Genomic DNA, 22,025 nt, shown 5'->3' on the forward strand with positions numbered 1-22,025 from the left:
TCCTATTGCTACTTTTGAGGAGGGGAAAGGATCGAGAGGAAATAAAAATCAGTTTCCATTCTGCTCAGTTTTCCCACGTGGATTGGGAGAAGGGAGTGTTACCGTGCATTCTACCTCAGGCTGAAAATGTCTGCTGCAAATAATTTACTCATCATGGGTCATCGGAAAGAAGCATTGCACATATTGATCACTATTATAGTTAATTGTTATTAAGTCAGTTTCAACTTATGGTGACCCTATCACTGAGAGACCTCCAAAACACCCTGTTATTAACACCCCTGCTCAGATTACACCTCCTTAAAGCTGTGGCTTCCTTGATTGAATTAAACCACCAGTGTTGTATTCTTCCTCTTTTCCAGTTGTCACCAACTTTAAGGAGGCTTACCATTTTTTCTTATGTGCCACATTGCCTCATGATATTTCCATAGTACAATAGCCTTGGTTTAATCATTTCAATATCTAGTGAGAGGTCAGGATTGATTTGCTCATGAACCCTATTATTTGTCTTTTTGCAAATCCATGGTTTGACTAATATATATATATATATATATATATATATATATATATATATATATATCACATGCAAATTATCAAAGATTCACATTAGAAAGGCACCATAGACCTTTCACTGATATGTTCCTTTAGACTTCAAAAGATACATACACTACAAATGGCATTGTTTTCTATCTTTTATGCATTATACAGAGGTTTTTTTTTCATGTCAGGAGTGACTTGAGAAACTGCAAGTCGCTTCTGGTGTGAGAGAATTGGCCATCTGCAAATACGTTGCCCAGGGGATGCACGGATGTTTTGATGATTTTTCCATCCTTGTGGGAGGCTTCTCTCATGTTTCTGCATGGAGCTGGAGCTGATAGAGGGAGCTTATCCGCGCTCTTCCCAGGTTTGATTCGAACCTGGCAGCCTTCAGGTCAGCAACCCAACCTTCAAGTCACAAAGCTTTAACTCACTACACCACGGGGGCTCCATTATACAGCTATGTTTATCTGAAATGCTTGGAGCCAGAAGTGTTTTTGATTCTAGTTTTTTTGGATTTTGGAATACTTTTGTTTGCATAATTAGAATTTAGAAATGGGACCCAAGTCTAAACACAAGATTCATTTATTGTTTGTATGCACCTAATACCCATATAACCTGAAGTTATACAATATACAAGCAACACACTATATAGAACAAGCAGTGTAGTGCATACTTTATTGTGAAGCTGGAGAAAGCTGAATCTCTGGTGAGACTGAGCATTTGTGAAATGGCAGGAATCTAAGTGTCATCCTTGGGGTGAATCAATGGCTTCCACCATTTTGCAGATTCTCACATCTTTTTCTGACTTCATGAGCCTCCAGCCTTTCCTGTCCTCCTCCAGAGAGCCCATTAGTCACTTGTTTTTCCTTGTGAACAAGGCATGAGCATCACCACCAATACCTCAAGTTGGCAGCTGGCAGCAAAAAGTTTGGATGTCATTATTAGGCATGCCCAACCTTTACATATCTCTACCCGTTTGGTTCTCCCCTCTTATGAGATGCTGAAATCATTGTTATTTGAATTCCTCTTCCCTTTCTTGAGGACAAATTTCAAATGGTATCAAAAAGTATATTATCTTGTTTTCACAATTTATCTGATCTCATTGATTTGAATTATGGACCATAAATGTCAGAAGATTTGTCAGTCTGTTAGGGATTGCTCCCAGAGTACCTAACAGTATTGGAACCACTTTTCTTTTCCCAGAGACAAAATATCTCTATTTGTAGATCTTCATGTTTCATATTTTCCCTCTGTCTTCAAATCTTCTGTTATTGCTGTCCTCCTCATTCATGACTGTACAAAAATACGTCTCATTTTTTCTTCCAAAGTTCAAGATGCCTTTTCTCCAAAACATATATACATACAGTGTTTGAGTGCAGCTCCCAAATGTTGTGTAGGTGATGTAAATGTACATTTTATTTCTTCTCTATTAAATAAAAAAAATAACATTTTCAGCCCTAGATAGTTGTGTAGGGTCTACTGCTGCCAGTCCTCCCCCAGTATATCTTCATTCTTCCTAAAATGTCATGTTCAGTCATTTTATTTAAATGTTCAGTAAACCAGGGATGGATAATTTAAAGTTTATGGAACCAATCTAGCCCATGATATTTCTCCTTTCAACCCTTAAGCTTCTTGTATATTTATTCTTGATAAGTGATTTTGGTAAGGTTTAATTTGGCTCACAAATGCCCAAATCTGGCCCATGAAAGCTATGCAGGAGGTGGATCCCCAAAAACGGGAAGTGAATATGATTCTCTTTTAGTGATTAAAAGGATCTGTAGGAATGGTGTGTGTGGTAACCCAGTGGATTCAGTGGCACTACTCTAATCAGGGCTAACAATAGCCAATTAGTAGCAAATAGCTATTAGCTAACACAGTCAGACCTCTATATTCAAAGATTCTGAATTCATGGATTCAACCATCCAGAGAGGATCTTGGAACCAAACACCAGCAGATACCAATGATGTAGCTACACTGTTATCCAATAACTAAATTATTAGCTAACAGCTAACAGTAGTCATTGATACTAATCATAAATGGTTTAGTGGATTTCATGTCCAGCTTATTATTGCAGTAGGATTTATCACTCAGCATGGCGTTCATCCCTTGGTTCTCTATCATAGAAAAGACCTTGGTGACTCAAACATGGCCAAAGCTGGTGTTTACAATTGTGGCCATCTCTTCTAGCTAATAAGTATTAACTAAATCAGTCAAGGCACTAAAACTGCTTTGTTTCATCTCACCCCTGAAATGGCCTTCAGTTTCATAACGGTGCTTAACTGCTCACCAATCTCAACATATTCACAGACAAACCTCTCTGGCTAGGAGGAAGGAGGTCTGCAATATCTCTTCAGGCACAGAGTGTAAAGTTACATAAATGTCCTTGCTTGTTGGCATTTAATTTACCAGTTGCCTATGTAGTAGAGCCTTGGCAGATTCAACTTGAATCTGAAAGACAAGCTGTCATCCTGAGAGTCTGCTGCCTACTGCTGAAATTGAGAGGCTTGGCAGATATGCAAACGGTAACTGGGTTTGAGTTGTTTTGATTACAAGTTAAACAGAAAATCATTGGCAGGGCCAATATAAATCTGCAGAGGGGGTTGGAGGGGTTTTTTTTTGGCAATAGTTTGCCAATGCATTTTGATGGTTGTGGCAGTACACAACAGACCCTGAATGCTCCTCTCAAAGAAGGTCCACCTTTATGCCCAGTCCCAGTATGAACACGTTGTCAAGGACATGAGCAAATCATGTTGAAAAATGCATTTATTCCTAGTTTCATAAGCCTAAATCATATTCACTGAGCTAAGTGTAAATTCTAGTTGACAAATGGTAGCGAAAGGTCCATAGCACAGTTTTAGAACACATGCTTTTGCTGCAGAGGATCTTACATGTGATCCCCTGCATTATCAGAAAGAGCCATTTCTCTAGTTCTAGTTTAAAAAGTTCTCTAATCTCTGCTGAAGAGCACTGTTGCCTCAGCAGACTACAGCTCCCATGATTCAATAGCATTGAGCCATGACATTAAAGTGATGTCAATCTGCATTGATTCTACATTGTACATGGGCCCTGAAATTCAGCTTCCTTTTACTGTATCTCAGAGCTCCATTATCAAATCCATATGTTTCTATAAAACATTTTATATTTTTCTCATACACAATTTTGTCCTTTGATACTTGGTGAAATTTGGGCATAATAGAGAGATGGCGCACTGATAAGGGGGCTGATTCAAAGAACAGTGGCGACATATTTGGTTACTCTTATTTAGGGTTACCTACACATCCAAGGAGGAGATATTCCCACTGTGCCTTATTGTCTTTCTTGTTTAAAATGTGATCATCTAAAGTAGAGAAACTCCTGTGTGTGGAGGCTCTCTGTAGCACCATCTACACCAGTGATTCCTAAAGTGGGCACTACCGCCCCCTGGTGGGCACTGCAGCGATCCGGGGGGTGGTGATGGCACCTATTAGGACACAGGGGCGGGGCCAGGGGAGGGCGTGGCTTCTTCCCAAGAGCCTGAGACAGGGCTGAGAATCACTTGTTAAGACACAGAGGGCGGAGCTAGGGAAGAGGGTGGGGCCTCCTTCCAAGAGCCCGAGACAGGGCTGAGAATCTATACCTCTCCTGAGAGGCCTTTTAGGACTAAAAGGCAGGGCTAGGGGTGGAGGCAGGGCCTCTTCCCAAGAGCCTCTGTATATCTCTCCTAAGGCACTTGTTAGAACACGGAGTCGGGGTATAGAGGTTCAGTCCTGTCAGTCACTTGGGAAGAGGCCCCGCCCCCTCCTCTAGCCCCGCCTCCTGTGTCCTGGCAGGCACCACAGGACAAGGATAGAAGCTCAACCCTGCCTCAGAGCTCGTAACTCCGCCCATCCCAGTCCTGGCTGCCCATTTGTGGCCCTGCCCACCTCCCCCTCCCCCCTCACAGCCCTGCATCTTGGACTAGGGGAGAGGCTCAGATCTGCCCTCTTGAGCAGGAGCCACGCCCACCCCTCTAAGCCACACACCCCTTTCCAGGGGGTTCTGAGTCATATTTTTTCTGGAAAGGGGGCAGCAGGCCAAATAAGTTTGGGAACCACTGATCCACACCAACCATTTAATGCAGTTTCAAACTGGTATTGAATGCCAGTTCTACACAGTAATTTAAACTGAGGCCCCTTCTACACTGCCATATAATCCAGATTATCAAAGCAGAACTGGATTATATGAGGGCCCTTCTACACTATCCTAAAACCTTGAAGAAATTGGGTTATTTTAACTCTGTTCCTCCTGGGCTGCTGTACCCACCCCCAACCCAAACTTTGGGCTTTCCCTTGGGGGTGGCTAGATGCTGTCCTGGGTCAGCCCCCCCCCAGCCCCCCATGTTCCCCTCAGAAACCACCCAAGGGGCATGCCAGCAGTGCAGACCACTCCAGAGAGTATTCCTGATGTGCAGAAATTGAGGTGGGGGAGGAGGCCCCTTGAGTAAGTTTTTTTTTTGAGGGAAATGGGGGGCTAAGATAGGGTTGGCACCTTCCCACTCCTTTGGGCTCCAGTAGCCCAAAGAACCGGGATGGCTGTGGAGATTGACCCCCGGGACTGCAGAAGCAGTCCCAGGAGTAAGCAGTCCCAGGAGTCAATCCCTATAGGGCCCTTCTACACTGCGTTATAAAATCCAGATTATCTGCTTTGTCCTGGATTATATGGTAGTGTAGATGCATATACTCCAGTTCAAAGCAGATAATTTGGATTATCTGCTTTGATAATCTAGATTATATGGCAGTGTAGAAGGGTCCTCAGTGAGCTCACCTTAATCCACATCCTGTCTGAGGCCCTTGTACACTGCCATATAATCCAGATTATCAAATCAGATAATCCACATTATCTACTTTGAACTTAATTATACGAGTCTGCACTGTCATATAATCCAGTCCAAAGCAGATAATCTGGATTTTATATAGCAGTGTAGAAGGGGCCTGAGGAACACATACACCCAGGAACTGGTTGGAGGCTGGGATGGTGGCCACAAAGATCCGCTGATATATTTCAATGAAACATTTTAAATTTTTAACATACACAATTTGCCACCTAGTTGTAAAAGTCTATTTTTTAATTTTAAAAAATCCAACTTTTCAAGGCTTTGTAAAGAACTCACTGTTCTCAAACAGGATTTTATCTCTTTGACATTAAGTTAAAAATAAATAAATAAACAGGAACAACTAATCAGACATTGTTGCCTTATAACTTTAATTTTACACTGCAGCCAATTTTCCAATACAGCGAAAGTAAACTAGACTGATATTAGTTCAGCAAAAAAGGGAATATTGTCCACCTATTTACAACTATATGCTTTGTCCCCTCGGGGATCTAGGGTGGTCTACAAATAAAGTTTTATTATTGATTATTATTATTATTGTCCAAATGTAGTATTTTTTCAACAGTATTCTTTTGGACTATGGTCACTTTAATGTGGATCCAGGATTGAGTCTGTGTTTCTTCATTGTCACTGCTACTTTTTCTTTCAAATTTATATTGAGACAAATTTCTGTCAAGTTTACAATGTACAACAAACAGAACTAAGAAAAAGGGAATCATTCATTTCAAATTGGAAATATTTAAAATATTAGAATCTGAAGAATTTGGGTTTTTTGAAGGGACCGAAATGTAAGGTATGTATGCTTGAAGCTTCTAGTTCTCCTTCTTCATAACCACCTACAGTTACCACCTCTCCTTTTTGAAGGATAACCCTGAAAATAATCCAAATGATTTTCCCCAGTATAGTCAGCAGCCTCCCAGCCTGATCTGAAACAACTTTGTTTCACTCAGGTTAATAACAATTTCTTAACAATTAAGATAAAGCAGACCAGCTTATCTCCCTTATAATTCCATTCTCCCCTTGCAACTTTGAGAATCAGAAAAGTGAAATTATTCCTTTAAAAGAGAGAAAAAGAGAAAGAGGGGAGTGGGACTTAGTTTGGAAACCCTATCATTCCTTCTCAGATCATCTATATTTTTATCTCTTTCCTCTGATCCTCATAAAAGAATATATACTACTTACCATACTAATCTATAGCAACAGTATACACAAGCATACAATGGTGTATGATCCAATGCCATTGATTTCATTTGTTATTATGGGCATGCAAAGTTGTCTAATGTTACAGACTTTTAAAATATTTTTTTTACAATTAAGATTCATTCATCATGTTTTTGTTGCCTTCATTCTTTATTCCAAATACCTGTGTTTTGGTTCAAAAATTGACTACAAAATCTCAAAACCCTTTCTCGTACCTTTTATATGTTTGCCCCTTTGCCTAGCAGGTTGATTGCATTTTTTAGAGACCACTTACACATGCCAAATCTCTCTGGAAGTGATATACTTTACTACTCTTCTTTCTTACAATGCAAATATTTCTGTGCAATGCAGATCTTATTTTTTTCCAAATATACAGGATGTTGATATACAGCCAAGAAGAGAAGATGGATTTTTAGATATAATACCGTAAGTGCTTAAAAGTTTTTTCCCCCTTTCCCTGATCTGATTTAACATGGGAAATTGCCAGGTAGATTAATTTTATGGGCTGTTTTTATGGGTGTAACATTTCAAGATGAGAAAGCCATGCTTCTGAATTTTAGTTTTGGCTGATTTCATGGGCATCTCTTTTATTACTTTAAAGTTAAAATTTAATCCCTCTCAATTCTTTGCTTAGTTTCCCCCTTCTCTTTGTTGAGCAAACAGGTTCCAACATATGTTCGCCGCCTCTTCTTCTTCTTCTTCTTCTTCTTCTTCTTCTTCTTCTTCTTCTTCTTGTTAAGGAAAATGCAACCAATATAAATAAATTGATAACTTTTTAAAAAGGTAGCTACTGTGGCATGTGCTGAGAATTTAAAACAATTATTGAGTAATATGCCAGCAACAAACTTTCAGCAAAAATTTCCTTAATTTGAAAAATCTCCTACCTATTTTTGACAAGTGCTACTTGAGGCACCCACAACACAAAACTTACACAGACAAGACTCACAATAGAAACTGGATAGTAGGTAGGGGGGAGACCCTGTCTTTTCATAATATATTGAGAGCAGCATGCATGCTTCGACTGTGGATATCATAAAAAGAAGTGTGTTTAGCTATGTTTCTGTATTATCCTTAATATGGATGCACAACATGCACCATAGGAGGTGTGTGTGGAGAATGTCTTTGAACAATGATACACATTTGTGTATTATGCACTTGCTTGTATTTCTGAAACGCTCACTAGAATGCATAGCAGCTCCTTATGAAAAGTGGCTTTTATGAGCTTGCTTTTTAAATCTCAGCGCTTCCGTCATTTGCTATTTTGTTTTCTTTGACAGTACCACAGGAATCTAGCCTATATTGTGGACTAATCGCATACAAAATTGCTTTTAAAAGAATGAAGTTTTCTTTAAATTCAAGGTAAGAGCAGGAGGGGAAAAGAATGCACCTGCAGAATGAGTCATTAAAAGAAAGACCACATGAATTTATGGTGATGTTTTTTAAAAAAGAAATTACAAATAGGTTTGTCCAACCTCTTATCTCAATTTTTGATCGCTGGGTTTTATGCTTTTAAAATCACAGTCTTTATAATCCAAACACTGAGAAAATCTTGGGGACTGTGGCACATCCAGGAAGAATTTTTTAAAAATGGACTGAAATATAGTCACAAAGGTACAAAGAACTGGCACAATTACAGTACTCTGAACTAACTGAATTTAGAACCAAAAATTTGTATTATCTTAAAGAACATGAATGGACGAGATAAAAATCTTCCCTTTAAAAGATCCACAATGAACATTCATAGGATGTGTAGATGATTTAGGATATATACAGAGCAGACATTAACCAACATCTAGTATTTATTATGTGCCATAAATATAATTTATTTATATGTATATGTTAGAAAGTATAATGTTTTTAACGTGCATTTTTCCTCATCATTGCTGCAATTCAGATCAGAATACTGGTTGTGGATTAAAAGAAGCATCTGAATGTTTCCCTAATTTTATTTTTTGGTGATTTTTTTTTAAAAAAATAAGGCAAATGTAAAACAAAATAATAATAGCAGGAAATGAAACTGAGCACAACAAAAGTATTTTTAATGCATCCCCAAAAGGATCCATCATGTGATGTTGTTTCAAGAAACAATCCCTACAATGTTTCATTCGTTATTGATTTTCAAAGCATTGCAATTAGTTTGCACGTTGTGCCACTCATTGAGATTTTATGTATAGTATGCAGGATGAATAGCTAAAAAGTACAAAGCAATAAAGCATTCTGTTGCAGAATATCCTTTTGCTACTTGTCAAAGGGAATATGATCCATATGAGTAGTATGTCTGTTTGCGGAAGAATCCCGTGCTATACTACCAGAGTAATTGCAAATCATTTATACAAATCCTTCCCCTAAATTTCTTGTATATAACTAACTCAGCGGTTTTGGAAAGCAGAAGATAGCAGTCTCCAGTTATCAACACACATATTCCCCTTTTTGGTAGGGAAAAGTAAAATCTTTCTCATACAGACAAATATCAGATTTTAAAAGGGCAGGAAGGAGGTGAAGACTGAGAATGATAGAGAGATTATAAGGGAGTTGAGCCAAAGAGCAAAGGAGACATATTTGGGTGCTCTTCTTTAATATGCTGTAGTATTAAAGCAGTTTGACATCACTTTAACTGCCATAGCTGAACATTGTGGAGTCCTGAGACTTGTAGTCCGGTTAGGCAGCAAAGGCTTCATGAAACGACACCTGGTGTTGAATTGCATTAATTCTATAGTGTAAACGCACCTTAAGTTATCTATACACTCAAGAAGGAGAGGTTTCTCACTACACACTAACTACCATTTTTTACCTATGCAAAATGTGACCAATTTAAAGCAGACAGTCTCCTGAATGTGTGGAGGTTCTTGTGTGATTCTGAATCCTGGTATTCCATACTTCTGACTTGAAAAGTGGAGAGCATCTTTTATACACATATAGTGCTTGCCTACCCTCTAGGAATAGAGCCTCTGGTACTGCAGTGGGTTAAACCTTTGTGCCAGCAGAACTGATGACTTGAAGGTTGGGTTGCTGACCTGAAGGTAGCTTGTTTAAACCTAGCCTGGGGAGGGCGAGGGTGAGCTCCCTCTATCAGCTCCAGCTCCATGTGGGGACATGAGAGAAGCCTCTCACAAGGATGGTAAAACATCAAACATCCAGGTGTCCCCTGGGCAACGTCCTTGCAGACAGCCAATTCTGTCACACCAGAAGCGATTTGCAGTTTCTCAAGTTGCTCCTGGCAAGAAAAAAAATCCTTTAGGAAAAATGTACTCAATTCTTTTAACATTCATGTGGTTCAAAATAAAACCCTTCATTTAAGAGAAGCGCCAGGTTTAATTTTGTGTTTGGTTAACCCTTCAGGTGGCATATGGAACTGGTCGGTGGGAAGTGAGCATTCCCACTAAGAAAAAGTTTTTTCCCCAGGTTGATTTTTTTTAGAATGCCAATATTAGCACTTTGCTGCTATATATATATATATATATATATATATATATATATATATATATTCATGTGCAAGATGGGGGGGGGGTGGAGTGGAGTGACCATGACCATATGGCCAAAAATAATGTTGTGGGATGGGAAATATGGACTGACTTATGAGCTCACCAGGGTAAAATGTGCAGATGTGTCAAACAGATTTTTTTTTTGTCAGTGTAGAGGCTGAAGGCATGGAGAGCCTCCATGTATATAAGATATGCTGTATTTAAACTTGCTTTACATGAGTGGAAAATAAAAATGAGAAAGTGGTGCTGGCTTGCATAGGGTAGAATAAGGCTTTGTCTGGATGCGCATTACATCACATGCAATTGGTTGCCTGCATCTAGAATTGAAGACAAGTAATATTTTATATGCTAACTTGGGAAGACGTTTCATTTTATTCAGGGTGCATCTACAATATATAATTAATGCAGTTCATCACCAATTTAATACCCATGACTCAATGCTAGGGAATCATGAGCGTTGTATTTTTTTAAAGCCTTTTCTGCAAAAGAATGAAGGTGCCTTACCGAACAACAAATCCCAGGATTCCATAGAATTGAACCGTGACAGTTAATGTGGTGTCAAACTGCATTAATTCTACAATGTAGACATACCTTTCTTGGGACTTACTTCTGAGTAGACATGCTCAGTATTGCACTGAACAATTCTCTCTTGAGTATGTTTAAAGAAATTGACACTAGTGGAATTTAACATGTGTACTGGATTGCAAGTTAAATCTAATTCTGGATAGTTTTCCTGACATTTTTTAAAAGGAAAAATTATAATAAAATTTCTCACTTTTCTACTACAGCTAGTCCCCGAGTTACAAACAACCCATAGTTAAAAATGGGGGTGAGACAACAGGAAGTGAGGAAATCTACCCCTAGGAAGGGAAATTCACTCTTGGAAGAGTTATCAAAATCCAGTGATCACCGGGACAGAAAATGAGGAGAAATATTCTAAACAGGGGCACAGACAGCAAAACAAATACCACAGGGGTGTTAACCCTTCCCTATGCTATCCAAAGCGCGCGCACACACACATATGCAATGATTTATTACAGTCAACAGATGAGACAAAAATGTTTAAAACTCACTCTCTGTGTGTATAAGACTAGAGTTATACTTAAAACAAACTAAATGTAAGAACAAATCTACAACTGTACCTTGTGGACTGCCTGTATTGAAGTTATAAACTGTTTTTGCTTTACCCACAATTGCTAGATAGATATTGATGTGAAAAAAGTTTTTTCATCCTGCGACAGAAGATATGAAAGTACTTATAAAGTAAATAGGCTTTAATTAAATGCCATTGTCTTGCATTAATCTTTATAGCTCTTTTCCCAATGGAAATAAGAATAAGTATTCCATTTGTTTTGATTATAGATGCATTTTAACAGTACCTCTTGTTCATATATTGATGTGTTTTTCAAGATGGGAGAATATTTGTGCTACCACTTACTATTAGTAAGACAGTTCAGTATTAATTTTCAATAAGAATGAGTTGGTTGTATTTTTAATAACATGGTATATATAAAACAGTGACAAAAGTTTTGTTCATAATCTCAGTATTATGCATGAAGACTTTTAAAAAATCCTGTCATAGAGAGTAAACATATTTTCCTTATATTTACTCAGTTTAATTTTAGCTTTCCCAATAAAAATCTAATGTAATGAGTAACAAAATGAATTGCAGTGGAGGAGCTAATTAATTGCTTTTTCAGACGTCATAATGAATTCCATTATAAATTCCTTTAAAAACATACATTCTTGGCTGCCTATTATATCTGATTCTTCTTTTGCAAACCATACCTACGCATGTATATTCATAAATAAATTGCTTTCAGGTATCAATACTACTATTTCTCTGTTGCCATGGATTCTGTATCCATAGATTCAACAATCCATACCTTGAAAATATTTTTAAAAACATTAAAATCTATAAAGCAAATCTTGATTTTCCACAAGGGAAGCAATTCTACCATGACAATGTACCTTATATACTTATGTATAAGTCGACCTCATGTATAGGTCGGAGGCAGGTTTTGGAATTATGCACTTTGAACTGAGCAGTGGATAAATTGAAGGTTATTCGATGGAGAGGCAAAAGCATCAGTGTCTCGTCAGAGGGTCAGCTGCCATTGGTTATTGCTGCTACTTTCCCATGCAGGCATTCAACAAGGCCAGAAGTAATGCCATAGTAGAGAGAAGAGTGCTGGGCTGGTGCATCTTTCAGGTTCTCCTAGGAGGGACGAAGCTTTTGCTTTTCACCATTTGACTCTGAGAAGGGGATTGTTTCTTTTTGAGTTATGGTACAGTGCTTATGAGAGGTGTGCAAAAAGCCTGGATGAGTTGGTATTCATAAGAAAATCAGAAATTTTGTAAGTCAGATGCCATTTTGAAGTATTTTCATTGCCCACACCAAAAACTTAAGTATTGAAACTGACCCCAGACATTGTGGGATTATCTGCCTTGATATTCCAGGTTATATGGATGTGTGGAAGGGCCCTTGGCTGCTTTTAAAAGGTCTAACATTTTCTCTCTCTTTCTCCTCCTTTGACTTTCCCATTTTAAAGTGAAGAACTTGTCTGTAGTCGAAAACTCAGCAAATGCAAACATACAACAACCCTTTGATTCTGGCCATGAAAGCATTCAACAGCACATTTTGTCATCTTGGCCACACACTGATGTTTTTGTTTGAAATGTTGGAAGTTAACGACTCCATGTATTTGTGGCTGATCTCCTTTTGTTTGGCAGTGTTGAGCCACCTTTTTCATCAAGTATGCAAAAGGTGGCACAATGTGGCACAGTGTGTTAAAGCACTGAGCTGCTGAACTTGCGGACCAAAAGGTCCCAGGTTCAAATCCCGGGAGCAGAATGAGCGCCCACTGTTAGCCCCAGCTCCTGCCAACCTAGCAGTTCGAAAACATGCAAATGTAAGTAGATCAATAGGTACCACTCTGGCGGGAAGGTAACGGCGCTCCATGCAGTTATGCCAGCCACATGACCTTGGAGGTGTCTATGGACAACGCTGGTTATTCGGCCTAGAAATGGAGATGAGCACCAACCCCCAGAATCGGTCACTAATCTCTCTCTTCCCCTTCCCCCTCCCCCCTTTCAAACACCCTGTGTGTGTGTGTGTGTATGTGTGTATGTTAAAATTCTATCTATCTATCTATCTATCTATCTATCTATCTATCTATCTATCTATCTATCTATCTATCTATCATCTATCTATCATCTATCTATCATCTATAAGTATTTTAACATTTTAACATTTTTGGAACATTTTTGAGCCAGGAATGAAATTGGGGCATTCAGTAAGGGCAATAAGTTCAGAAGGGCAAAGTTCTGATTCACACATTAATCCAGAAGATGTGGATGAGTTTAGTTTCCACTAGAAATGCAAAAGTATTTGGATTAATAAGGATCACTAAATATAGATGCCAGAGGTTTGATTTCCCCAGAGAGGAGGAGGTGACCATTTGGCTTCTGATAATTTGTAGATATTATAACATGTTTTAAAATACACAATTCTTGTTCCATAATTAAACGCTTAATCAATCCAAAAGAGGTTATATTCTTTAGAATCTTGTGTATCTTGAGTTTTGGTTGTCATACAATTTCAATCTAAAATGGCATGTGGCAGTCAGCTACTAATTTAAGGCCTGTATGACTTTTCATTACATTGCCAGTGGTTGAAGGAATGGTGGTGTGATGTTATGATTCACCATACAACTAAGGAATTGTACAACCTATTAATTAGTGGGCCAGGCTGTGGTGCAGGCTGGTTAGTAGCCAGCTGCAATAAATCACTATGACCAAGAGGTCATGAGTTCGAGGTCAGCCCATGTCGGAGTGAGCACCCGACAATTAAAATAAAAAATAGCCCTGCTCGTTGTTGACCTAAGCAACCTGAAAGACAGTTGCATCTGTCAAGTAGGAAAATTTAGGGACCGTTTATGCAGGGAGGCTAATTTAACTGATTAACAACACCAGATGAGGAAGTACTCCATAAAACAGGACTTGTCGTCACAGTGGATGATGAAGCAGCAGCTCCTCCTGTGGCCAGAATAGAGCATACCCTCACAAAGCCAGAAGCTGGGAAGTTAAATAGCCTCTGTGTCTGTCTGTCTGTCTGCCTGTGTGTTGTTTGTCTAATGGCATTGAATGTTTGCCATATATATGTACATTGTGATCCTCACTGAGTCCCCTTCGGGGTGAGAAGGGTGCAATATAAATACTGTAAATAAATAAATAAATAAATAAATAGTGTTAAATCATAGAATCATAGAATCATAGAATCATAGAATAGTAGAGTTGGAAGAGACCTCAAGGGCCATCTAGTCCAACCCCCCGCTAAGAAGCAGGAAATCGCATTCAAAGCACCCCCGACAGATGGCCATCCAGCCTCTGCTTAAAAGCCTCCAAAGAAGGAGCCTCCACCACGGCCCGGGGGAGAGAGTTCCACTGCCGAACAGCCCTCACAGTGAGGAAGTTCTTCCTGATGTTCAGGTGGAATCTCCTTTCCTGTAGTTTGAAGCCATTGTTCCGTGTCCTAGTCTGCAGGGCAGCAGAAAATAAGCTTGCTCCCTCCTCCCTATGACTTCCCCTCACATATTTGTACATGGCTATCATGTCTCCTCTCAGCCTTCTCTTCTGCAGGCTAAACATGCCCAGCTCTTTAAGCCTCTCCTCATAGGGCTTGTTCTCCAGACCCTTAATCATTTTAGTTGCCCTCCTCTGGACGCTTTCCAGCTTGTCAGCATCTCCCTTCATCTGCGGTGCCCAAAACTGGACACAGTATTCCAGGTGTGGTCTGACCAAGGCAGAATAGAGGGGGAGCATGACTTCCCTGGATCTAGACGTTATTCCCCTATTGATGCAGGCCAAAATCCCATTGGCTTTTTTAGCTGCCGCATCACATTGTAGGCTCATGTTTAACTTGTTGTCCACGAGGACTCCAAGATCTTTTTCGCACACACTGCTGTCAAGCCAGGCGTCCCCCATTCTGTATCTTTGATTTCCATTTTTTCTGCCGAAGTGAAGTATCTTGCATTTGTCCCTGTTGAACTTCATTTTGTTAGTTTCGGCCCATCTCTCTAGTCTGTCAAGATCGTTTTGAATTCTGCTCCTGTCTTCTGGAGTGTTAGCTATCCCTCCGAGTTTGGTGTCATCTGCAAACTTGATGATCGTGCCTTCTAACCCTTCGTCTAAGTCGTTAATAAAGATGTTGAACAGAACCGGGCCCAGGACGGAGCCCTGCGGCACTCCACTTGTCACTTCTTTCCATGATGAAGATGACGCATTGGTGAGCACCCTTTGGGTTCGTTCGCTTAGCCAATTACAGATCCACCTAATGTTAAATCATTAACATATGTATTAGCCGACAAACATCTATTCTCTCTAGAGAATGATATTTTTTTTCTATGATCCGGGGCTATAAATTACCTTTGTTTTCTACTTAAATTTGCCTTCCATCCTCCCAGATATCAAGATCAATTTGTTCTTGTACAAAACACATGGTGCCAGTTAAGCAAGCTGAACAGAATGTTCCCCATGCAAACAAAGGAAGTGTTAATGCTACTTTTAGATATCAATTCTTCATATGATTGCACTTTTCACCCAACTGCTATATAAGATATCTGTCAATCATGGAGTTTCCAAGCTCCTTTATATGAACTAGAAATGAATGTCCAGAATTCTGTATCACATACTTAGTTAAATATATTTAAGTATACTAAGTAACTAAGGACATATCTACACTGGCTGTTTAATCTGGGACCAGTCCAGACCATTATGCTTCAGACTGGCTTTAAATCAACTATGATGGTGTCCACACATACAAGGATGTTGCAATTGCAAATGATGTGTAGAGAGCCAGACTTGATCAACCACTTGTAAAACAAGCCGTGGTTGTTGCTTCTGGTTGGTGAATCACTTGTAAGCTTCCTTAACTCAGTTGTTCTTTTAACACTTCCTGTACAGTCTGATGTCCTTGAAGATTGATCCATAGGAGGAACTGGTGATGAAGGATGAACAACCAGAAAGAAATGGGGATGGTAACCATAGTTTGTAAAGAAGGGTGTCTGTTGCATCGAGGTATGCCACCAGAGACAACAGCACCTTCAAGTTATTTTGCTGGTAACTTATTAAACAATAGAGTCACTGCTCCAGAGTAACAGTCATACATTCTGTCTGCCCATCACACTATGGGTAGTAGGTCAAAGACAAGTGAGGTTTGATGTCCAATTATTGAAGTGGTCTACACCAAAAGTGTGAGGTAAATTGAGAACCCCGATATGATATTATGCCTTCAGGAAATCTGTGCAAGCGGAAAATATGCCGCACAAACAGATCCGCTATCTCATTGGCCAGGGGAATGCACAAACAGGGAATAAAATGGGCCATCTTGGACAACAAATCAACTACCACCAAGATACCATTGTATCCTGAGGAGACGGGCAAATCCGTAAAGAAGTCCATTAAAACCATCAACCATGGATGCTCCTTAGGCAGTGGTTAGTAGGCCCACAGGTCTCCCAGTTTGATTTTTCACCCAGTGGCATTGGCACAAGTGTGGACATACTGTTCCACCTCAGCAGGCACTCGAGGCCACCAAAGGTTCTGAGAAACAAGATGTAGGGCTTTATACAATCCAAAATGTTCCTTTGGCCATAGATAATCTTGAAGGTACAAGAGACCCTCTTGAATTGAATATGGATTAGACACTCCATCCTGAATACTAGGGCTGTTCATAAAGGAGTTTGTACTTGTATGTCGGATCTATTTTATAAGATTTGTACATATGATGCAATATTAAGAAATGTGGGTGGCGCCCACACAAAAAATGTAAGATTCAGAACACTGACCTATGACTTTTCAGAAGAGTTATGTAATTCTCATATGTGGCTCCAGGTCTCCTTCACAGGTTCTGCTTCTCCTGCAAAAGCACTGGGTTTGATTTCCCCCAATGGGCCCCAAGGCTCTTTCCTTAAAGGGGGTGGCGAGGGGGGGGGTGGACAGAAAGGAGGGAGGAATGCCTGGCTGGATGGCTGGATAACCAGGCTACAAAGAAGCTCCTCTGGAACATGGTTGGCCCAGAGAGAGAAAGGCAGATACCATCACATTGAAGCTTTAATGGGGGCAGCTCTGGTATTCTGAAGCAAGAGAATTCTGGGAAATGTAGTTTAGGCCTTTTGAATTCTTTGGCACAGGGGTCCTTACCTTCCCAAACTACATTTCGTTATTCTCATTATAGTAATTAAATTTTCTCTAAAGACACTTTAGAAACAAAAAGCCAGCACCCCCTAATTTTTAAGGACTTTTGAAAGCTTTTTTTTTAATCAGTCACACATATCTAGTAGACATGAGCTGGTATGCAGTTATCCTTCCGCAAAGCAGTTTCTGCATCACAAAAAGGTACAATTTAGATAAAGAGCTGTGTATCACATATGAATTTTATGAGACTTACTTTTAAAATATATTTGAATACATTTAAATCAGACATTAACCTAAAATATGGAATGGAACCAAAAATATGGGACAGTTCATCTTCAGAGTAATCTATGATGGTTGTTCATCCCTCTAAATACATTTCATTGGGGACTGGCAAAGGACTGTAAGCAAAGCTCATAGATGCTACCCATGTGGAAAATATTTCAGCCCGACTTCAATTAAGATGCACAGATCCAATCTATTTAACAATGGCTACATAGCTCAGATCATTGTATTACACCTGTCATTTGTAAGTGTCCAGCAATCTTCCAAAAGGGTGTGATTCATGAAGCTGAAAGAAATGATTTGCCTAAAAATTATGAATGCTCCTTCTGCCTGCATAACTCCTTAATTCCCGTTACACATGTCAGCATATTATGACTGTGTGCTGTCAAATTCTAATGATGAAAATTTCATTTTTCTACCTTTTCACGCTGAGTTTGAGAACTATACGTTGGAAATAATTTTCTAACTAAATTTCTTCTTTAGATGCTAAATACGGGTATTTGGGTGCATTGTCTTCTCTCTGTAATTGCTCTTTCTCACTTTATCTTCTTGAATTTCTCTGGATTGTTTTTCATATGATTCTTTGTCTAGAATAAGAAGATCAGGGGGTTTGTCTTTCATTCCAGAATCCTTTCCAAGAGGTTATGGTTGTTTGCAACTATCCAATTGTTCACAGCTGTATTTTGGGAATACATTTGGGCATTTATCTGCTGCTGTCATTTGATCAATGAATCAATTACAGTTCAATCGGCTTTCATGCTATCACATTGGCGGATATTTAAGAAAGTAGATCATAATTCTTTATTAATCAGTAACAGCTCAGGAATACAAGAAAATCTGGTTTTTGACCCAGTACAGGTTGAACTTTTGCAAGAAGCTGATGTAAGCACTCACAAATGATTAATAGAACAGTAGAATCATAAAGTAATAGATTTAGAAGAGGCCACAAGGACCATCCAGTCCAACCTTTTATTCTGCAGGAATACACAGCCAAAGCAGTCCTGATCATGCAGCCTCTGTTTAAAAACCTCCAAAGAAGAAGACTCCATCATATTCTGAGGCAGCATATTCTACTGGCAGGCAGTTTTTCTCAATATTCAGATGGAATCTATTTTCCTTCAGTTTGAAATCATTGCTCCTAGGCTCTAGAGTAGCAGAAAACAAGCCCGGTCCATCTTCAATATGATATGAATTCAAAGGTAATCAATGATTATTATCCCATTTCCCCCATTCCTGGCCCAATCAACATACCTTTGATGGCCTGGAAAGTGACAGTGGATGTTACAAGAGCTCTGGAAGAACAACTTTTCCCACTGAATATGCGACTGAAATTATCAGTGTTAGAATCCTGGTGGGAAAATCACTTTATTTTTGTAGTTTCCACTTCTGGTTAATGGAGAGACCTTCTATGAAACTTTGGTTTTTTGATGGACCCTTTTTGGCATGCTGTCTGTGAAATTTATCTCCCAGAAATGTTTGCTTGGCAATGTTATTGTTAGGTATGTGCCATCTCCTGTAACTATGCTCATAAAAGATAATCTATTGGTTCCTAAAAATGATCTCTGTTTCTTGACTCCATTTGAACCAGGGATTAAAACAGAACTAGATTGACATGGTTTTTGTTTTCCTTCAACTATTCCTTTCGCAAGAGGGGTTTTTTAGGATCCGGAAACCAGATCAAACAGTGACAAAAAGTCTCTGGAGATGAGTAGAGGTAATTTTAGTTTAAAATATATCTGTCAGATGGCAACAAGATGAATAGGTGAAGTTGTTTGACAACTAGTGAGCATTATGTGCACTTTCCAGAGGATGTGCTCATCTCTGGGTTATTGAGGTTGATCTGACTGTTGAGCCATAATAGAATTGCCTGCAAAAACATTTTGACTATATATCTGGCATCTCTAAGTTGGCACATGGAGAAATTCTTGCTGGAAGTCCTGAAAAGCCCCTGCCAGTTAGTGTAGCATGTTTTAAATTACATAGACTGGTTCTGACTCTACCATGAGACCAAGTGAGGCAGTGTCTTTCCCCTCACAATACCTTGCCCTGTCAGGTTCTTGCCACCTTGCCACACCTGCTTTGTAAATGTATCACCAGGAACATCCTGGATCAGTAACCCTTTCCCAAAGAATAAGAAAAGGTGGTAGAGAGGGTGGTGGTCATCCACCTCTACTGAGCTTCTATCTTTGCTGAACAGAGCCAGCTGCTTTCTGAATGTGAGACAGATGGGATGTGGGGCCACAGAAATTCTATATGCTCCAATTTTTTCTTGCTCCACCTATCTCTTCTCTTTTTTTATCATCTTGCTCATTTATCATCTCCTACCTCATTTTGCTTTCTTCCATTTCTTTGTTTTTGAGGTGAATGCCATGTGAGGCTCCCTTCAGAAGGTATCACTGCATGCAACATTTCTGGCTACTTTAGCCTCTTGTCATTCTCACCTTTCCCTTTCTTTGTGGACAGCTCCTTTACTTTCAATATTTCCATTTCCCAAAGAAATAAGACTTGTGGCTAAAGTGGCATAGGACTGTTACCATAGCACATCTTTAAGATGAGTGCTGATTGATCTGTCAACATAAGAGTCTTTTGCTTGAAGCCAAATGGGAGCCATCCATGCTCGCTAGCTAGACATTTTGAAAGTTACAGTCCCAGTTGTCATATGCCATTTAGGGGCTTACACTAAAGGGCCAGGCTCAATGTAAATCTAATACTTTAATAAAGCTGTTTTCCACTTGCCACCCAAAATCCTAACTGTGGATTTGGAAGAAGAGTTATTTTGAGTCAAACCTGAACAAATGGAATTATTACAATTGTCTCAAACAGATTTGAAAATCTTGCTCCCTGAAAACTATTTTTTTCAGTTCTACAAGAAAGGAGTATTTGTTGACACACTATTCAACAGTAATAGCCCAGCACTAATTTTAGCAAAGAGTAGACTAACAAAAATATAATATCGACCCACCTGTTTTTATGTGCATCGCTGTGTGTAAAGCAAAGGAAGCCAGATCCCAACTTGAGTCATTAATAGATTAGTTTCAAAATTTATGTTATGTACGTCCAACAAATCAAGAATAAAAGCATGTAAAAGGCTCAGTAGCTCTGTATTGAATTACTCATTCTTCCCACAGTAAAAGCCGTTAGCTAGGGATTGGCCAAAGAATTTTAAATATCTCATTATATCTATGTCATTGTTTAAAGTGTCCCTAAATGGGATTAAACAATAGTCACTCAACAATTTCCTGCGATGTCTGTTTCCAACCTCACCTTGACTTAAATTAAGGCTAATGATATGTTTTCAGTGTAAGGTAAAAGAAGGGTTTTCCTTGAATGACTTTCCAGCGTTTTGAAATCTAATTCATTAGAAGCACTTCTGTCAAATGATTACTTATTCTATCTCATTGTCTTAGAGGATTTAACTCTAAAACACACATGTTTGATATGAACTTAATGACCATTTTATAAACGAAACCCAAGTGAGCCAGCGTTTGCCAGCAAATTCCTGTTTGTGCTTGGAATTAAAAAGAATGCCAAGTGGGGCTTTTCAAAGAGAGCAAGTTGTATTGGCTGTTATTTTCAGTTTCCCTACTTCAGTACAAATTCATTTGCCTTTAAGACTCATGGGTAGAATAAAGATTGTATCATCAAGGGAGGAAGGGCGAACTGCTACTTTCCCAAAAGTTGTACATGTTGATTAGATTCATTAAACTGTGGCTGATGAAACTATGAACATTTTACAATCACTACCATGTTTTCCTTATTTTCCTTACTGAAAATGACCACAAAACTGGTGCACAATAGTGACTAAGGTATTAAGTTTTCAGTTTGAATGTCACCTCTAGCATCAACTCATTAGATGGTCTTAGGCATGCTGTTCTCAGTCCCCAAATTTAGGGGAAACATGAACTGTAGCTCACAGAATTCTTCAGCCAGCATACTAGTTGTTAGATTCTGGATGTTGAAGCCCCTAAAAGAATATTTCTATGCTGTGTGCAGAATCCTCCCATGTCTACAAAAGAAAGGAAAATGACACCAGCTTAACAATCAGGATTCTTTGAAAGAACAGGATTGTGCATAGATGAGGGAGGTATATATATATTTTTGGAACAATGGACAAGTGTGTCTCCTTTGTGTTGTGGAGGAGAGGTTCCTCTGCTTACAAATCCCACCCTGAATAATTATCTCTCTATTGAAATCAGCCAGTTTCCTGAATACCTCCTCTTACAATCAATAATAATAATAATAATAATAATAATAATAATAATAATAATAATAATGTGGAAAATAAAAAGGTTTGGATCATTGATGTCGCAATCCCAGGTGACAGTCGCATTGACGAAAAACAACAGGAAAAACTCAGCCGCTATCAGGACCTCAAGATTGAACTTCAAAGACTCTGGCAGAAACCAGTGCAGGTGGTCCCGGTGGTGATCGGCACATTGGGTGCCGTGCCAAAAGATCTCAGCCGACATTTGGAAACA

This window comes from Anolis carolinensis, chromosome 1 (assembly GCF_035594765.1).
Source record: "Anolis carolinensis isolate JA03-04 chromosome 1, rAnoCar3.1.pri, whole genome shotgun sequence".
NCBI classification, from domain to species: Eukaryota; Metazoa; Chordata; class Lepidosauria; order Squamata; family Dactyloidae; genus Anolis; species Anolis carolinensis.